Below are 6,084 nucleotides of genomic sequence, written 5' to 3' on the forward strand. Positions count from 1 at the left end.
CAGTTTATAGGCTGATTCAGATGTGGCTCATTCTGCAAGTCATTAAAAAAACAAATCAAACCCCTGCTTTTTTTTTTTTCTATTGGCCTTGCAAGAAAGTGATAATTGCTTTAAGACAAAAGTAATAAAAAAATTAGGAATTGTTTGAAGTTTTAAGCTGCAAAGGTATGTCAAGGAAATTTCCAGTAGCTTTAAGAATTATTAACTAGATTGTGTCATAAAGGGCATTATTGGGGGAGGGTTTGAAAGTTTTCCTTTTATGAGCAAAGGACATGAACAGATACTTCACAAAAGAAGAAATATATAAGGAACTGTCTTCAGTGCCAATAATAATCAAAGAAATATAACTTAAAGCAATAATATATTACTTTTTTAAGCTAACAAATTGGCAAATATTGAAAAATGACAGTTAAGAGTGTAGGTGACCAGAGTGTAGGTGCTATTTTAAACATTTTGCTTATACTAACTAATTTAATCAGCACAATGACCTTAGTAGGTACACTATTATTATCCCCATCTTACAGATGAGGAACTGAGGCATATAGATGACAAAGGGGCTCTCTGTACTGCTGATGAGAGTAAAAAGTGGTATTATCTTTTTATTGGGTAATTTGACACTATGTCCAAGAGCCTTGAAACATGCCCCTATGTTAACCCTGTAATTCCACTTCTAGGAATTTATCCTTTGGAAACAATTAGAGATTCACACCAAAATCTATGTACAAGAATGTTCTGGTAGCTTTATATTTAATACAAAAAATGGAAACAATCTGGGGTGCCTGGGTGGCTCAGTCATTAAGTGTCTGCCTTAGGCTCAAGTCATGATCCCAGAGTCCTGGGATCGAGCCTCGCATCGGGCTCCCTGCTCGGCAGGAAGCCTGCTTCTCCCTCCTCCACTTACTCTGCTTGTGGTCCCTCTCTCGCTGTCTCTCTCTGTCAGATAAATAAATAAATAAATAAATAAATAAAATCTTAAAAAAAAAAGGAAACAATCTAATGATCCAAAAAGAGAGACATTACTAAATTACTGATGGCTTACCCCTGTGAGGGAACATCAACAGCCATTAAAAACCGCAGTTTTCAAAATTACTTAAAGGCATAGGAAAATGTTCACAGTGGAATGTTGTTAAAAACAAAACGGACTCGGGGCACCTGGGTGGCTGAGTCGTTAAGCGTCTGCCTTCGGCTCAGGTCATGATCGCAGGGTCCTGGGATTGAGCCCCGCATCGGGCTCTCTGCTCAGCGGGAAGTCTGCTTCTCCCTCTCCCACTCCCCTTGCTGTGTTCCCTCTCTTACTGTCTCTCTCTGTCAAATAAATCAATAAAATCTTTAAAAACAAAAACAACAAAACGGACTCAAAACCACATGCACAAAACTACTCCCATATGATAAAATGTTAATATAAAACAAATGCCTGGTGGTTACTTTAAGACCTTTGTAGGCCATAAGTGCTTTTAAAAAATCAGATCAAACATACATAAAACCATCATTTTTGTTATTATCTAATGACATTTCATTAATTGCCACTCAGTCTTTTCAGGTTAAAGAAACATGGCATCTTTGGAGGGGCTGGGTCTGCTAATGAGTTTATTTTGAGCTTCTTTGACTCACCCCTGCTCCTCTGCTGGTGGGCCTGGGATAGGGATGGAGTGTCCCTTTTGTCTAGATGACCTGGGGGGGGGGTGCAGGGGCACAGGGATGACACACTGCCTTCTTGAAATTTCGGGGAAAGGCTTATGCTTGCTTACCTTGGCTTTGGCGTCGGCTTGCCAGAGGGGTAAAAGGCAGACTGACAGGGTCCTGGGCTTATGCCTGCCGTGAATCCCACCTCTCTGCTGAGCTTTGTGGTCCCAGAATTGTGGAACTGTGGAATCCATAGAGCTGGCTCTGCTCACAAACAAGTGAAGAGACTGAGGACCAGGGAGTTGGGTGATGGGCCCAAGCTCTTAGCCTGTGACCCGGGGCTGGTGGGCTCGGCTTCTTGACTCCTAGACCAGGATACTTAGTGTGACACCAAATGGCTTCCCCCATCCTAAGATGAGAAGAAGGCACTCAGCGTCTTTGCTGGGAAGGCACTTCCGTCTATCTAGGGAGGCTGCTCGGTCTCAGACAGCTCTGCCCAATGTGATGGTACTAGTGGGGGGTGCCTTTCGGAGGTGATTAGTTCATGAGTGTGGAGCCCTCAGGAGTGGGATTAATGTACCTAAAAAGAGACCCCACAGAGATCCCTCCCCCTGCCACCATGGGAGAACAAAGTGAGAAGCGGGCAGTCCGCCACCTGGAGAATGGCTTTCACGTTTCTTCTTCGTTAAAATAGGCTTGTAATATGATACATGATAGCATTCTTGGATTTGCTAATAAAACAACAACCACTTGTACAGTGGTCTGAAACACTTTACTTATATTAACTAATTTAATCAGCATGACTTTATTAGGTACATATCATTATTATCCCCATTTTACAGATGAGGAAACTGAGGCACATTGAAGCTCATTGTTCAGGGTCATACCTCTGGGAAGTGGTAGTACATGGATTTGAATCCAGGCAGTCTGGTTCAGCTATATACTTTATTTATGACACTTTGCTGCTTCAAATCAAACCAAACCAAATCAAGTGGTTAATTAATGTGGAGCATCTAGTATATATATTCTCAGTGGGGATGATAGCCCCCCGCACCCCACTGGGACAAAAGGGAGTGAAAACTGGTTCTTGGAAGGGTGAAAAAGTTTCATATTTTTTTGTATAGATATTTTATAAAGATATTCATACAGTACATAAACAGATACAGAATATAGTTGTGGTAAAAAATTAATGAGGGAGGGGAGTGATTAGACAAAAATGTCTAAAAAGGCTCTTTGGGGAGTGATGATGAAAAAAGGCTGAGGACCATTGATTCAGTGCGATGCTAGGCTCACAGTAGGCTTTTCACAAGTCCTCCTTCCTTCTCCCCACGCCATTTAGCGTGAGGAAGGGGGCCAGGTTGGTGTGTCTCCCACCTGGGGAAGAGTTTTAGTCTGAGTTGCCACAAAGGAGGCAGGAGGTGGAGAGCTAGCCGCTTGACTTACACTGGAAGAGAAGCAATGTCAGAGCCAAGGAACTAGTGCAGGTCACACACTGTTTTGAATGCACATTAAGCTTAGTTATTAAGCGGAATCTTTAAAAAAAATTATGCAAGATTTCAGTGTCACAATCAGTCTGCTATTCAAGAATAGATGAATATTCAAACGTAACAAATACATGGGATAAATAATTTCTGCAATAAGTATAACGTATCTCTTGGGTCCCAGGAATAAATGCGAAACAAGCACTGTTCTATAGAGTATGGAAAAAACCAACCCAGACAAATTCCTATGTATGTTTGAAGAAGAAATTATTTTATTTACACATAATGTCTATTTATTTATCTATGTGTAAAATCGTATCTTTAAAATAAAAAAATTAATGCAAAAACAGCTCAATTAAGTACCTTCCACTTTCCTTTTCTGTTTTGGATGATAATGCTTTAATTATTTTACTCTCTCGGTAGAGTTATTTGTTTTATTTTTGCCTATCTGACCACATGAATCTTCTGAATGTTCCATATGATCTGGATACAATTTATGAATATACTTCCTGTTATAAGTTAGAAACCTTATAGAGCAGATAGCAAATTTCTTCAAGGACATTTTAAAATGAAGTAAGACCTGCAGAGACGCTCTTTGTCAAAGTGGGTCCCCGCCTACTTCCCCTTTCTTTCCGTTCTGTTAATGCATGTCTTGAATCAAGCACATCTCCCGCCAGGTACCAGTGGAGTCTCACTATGGCTATTAAGGATTTGAAAACAGCTATTTGCCAATAAATAGCTTTTCTTAGTCAACTTTGTCAAAGGGAGCCTGGGCCCCTTTTCATAGCAAATGAGGCTTAATTCAGTGTCAAAGAGAGACAGACCCTCTCTAACCCTTGTCCCCTGAGGGGCTGAGAGCTGGGAGAAACTCGAGCACCCCTTCTCTTGGGAAAGTGAAATCTTGGTGAATGTTATCATAGATGATGTAATTCCCTCCTCTCCCATGTCTAGCTAGATGCCTGGCAAAGTTATGAAATAGAAAAATACTGGTTTTGGCTTCCCAGACTCACCCTCTCCCTTGACCATGCCACATGGCCCACCCTAGGCTTCATCTGCCTGGTACAATAGCCTCAGAGACCAGTCCCTCTTTCTCCACCCAGGGCTTACTGTTGCTCCAATGGGAGAGGGGAGAAAGGACAGAATAGGGGCTGCTCTCCTGGAACCTTTCCTACACCAGATCACATTCTCTGGGGCTCTGGGTGGGAATCCCAAAACATAGCCAAACAAAAAATGACTAAGGATTGAGGAAGATTGCTTGGCCCAGTGGGTCCTCATGGATTTTTTTTTTATTTTTATTTTTATTTTTATTTTTTTTAATATTTTTTTTTTAATTTTTTTAAAGATTTTATTTATTTGAGAGAGAATGAGAGACAGAGAGCATGAGAGGCAGGAGGGTCAGAGGGAGAAGCAGACTCCCTGCCGAGCAGGGAGCCCGATGCGGGACTCGATCCTGGGACTCCAGGATCATGACCTGGGCCGAAGGCAGTCGCTTAACCAACTGAGCCACCCAGGCGCCCGGGTCCTCATGGATTTTGTGTGGAATCAAAAGCAAGTCGTGGCTCATGGTGAACTGGTGAGGGCTGTTAAAAACCTTATCTGTCTCATGTTGATGCCGGCAGGGCTGGTTCCAGCCCTGCAGGGATCAGTGCTGGTCTCTGTCCCCTCCAGCCTTCCTTCATGTGGCAGCCAGGGCATGCGCCTCTCGCGTCTGCAGGAAACACAGTTGACCGAGGGCCCTGGCTGCTGTGCTCTGAAACCCAGCCTATGTTTCTTTTTTTGTTTTAATTTTAATTTTTAAATTTATTTTTTATTACTTTTTTTAGATTTATGGAGGTATGATTGATTTTTAACATTGTGTAAGTTTAAAATGTACATGTTGATTTGACATAAGTATATATTGCAAAACAATTACTGAAATTAGGAACACTTCTATCACCTCACATAGTTGCCCCCCCTTTTTTTCTGGTGAGAACATTTAAGATCTACTGTCTGAGCAACTTTCAAGTACATGATACAGTATTATTATTTTTTTTAATTCAAATTTTAGTCAGTTAATATACAGTGCAATATTGGCTTCAGGAGTAGAATTCAGAGATCCATCACCTACATATGACACCCAGTACTCCTCACAATAAGTGCCCTCTTTAATACCCATCACCCATTTAGTCCATCCCCCACTCACCTCCCTCCATCAACTCTCAGTTTGTTCTTTATAGTTAAGAGTCTCTTATGGTTTGTTTCCCTCACTCCTTTTTTCTCCCCCGCCTTCCCGTATATTCATCTGTTTTCTTTCTTAAATTCCACATATGAGTGAGATCATACGTATATTTGTCTTTCTCTGACTGACTTATTTCACTTAGCATAATACACTTGAGCTCTAGCCACATCATTGCAAATGGCAAAATTCATTCTTTCTGATGGCTGAGTAAGATTCCATTTTACATATATATACCACACTTTATCAGTTGATGGACATTTGGGCTCTTTCCATAGTTTGGCTATTGTTGATAATGCTGCTATAAACATTGGGATGCATGTACCCCTTCGAATCTGTATTTTTGTATCCTTTGGATAAATACCCAGTAGTGCAATTGCTGGATCATAGGGTAATTCTATTTTTAACTTTTGAGGAACCTCCATACTGTTTTCCAGAGTGGCCATATCAGTTTGCATTCCCACCAACAGTGCAAGAGGGTTCCCCCTTCACTGCATCCTTGCCAACATCTATTGTTTCCTGTGTTGTTAATTTTAGCCATTCTGACAGGTGTGAGGTGGTATCTCATTGTGGTTTTGATTTGTATTTCCCTGATGATGAGTGATGTTGAGCATCTCTTCATGTGTCTGTTGACCGTCTGGAAGGATGCAGTATTGTTAACTATATCCTGCCAACCCCAGGCTTCCCCTCAGCTGCTCCCAACCAGTGACTGTTTCTGGGCCACTCTGGCTCAGGGGTTCCCTGATGGCCTTCCTGAATTCAGAA

This window comes from Leptonychotes weddellii, chromosome 9 (genome assembly GCF_054177405.1).
Source record: "Leptonychotes weddellii isolate Sample4059 chromosome 9, ASM5417740v2, whole genome shotgun sequence".
Classification (NCBI taxonomy): domain Eukaryota; kingdom Metazoa; phylum Chordata; class Mammalia; order Carnivora; family Phocidae; genus Leptonychotes; species Leptonychotes weddellii.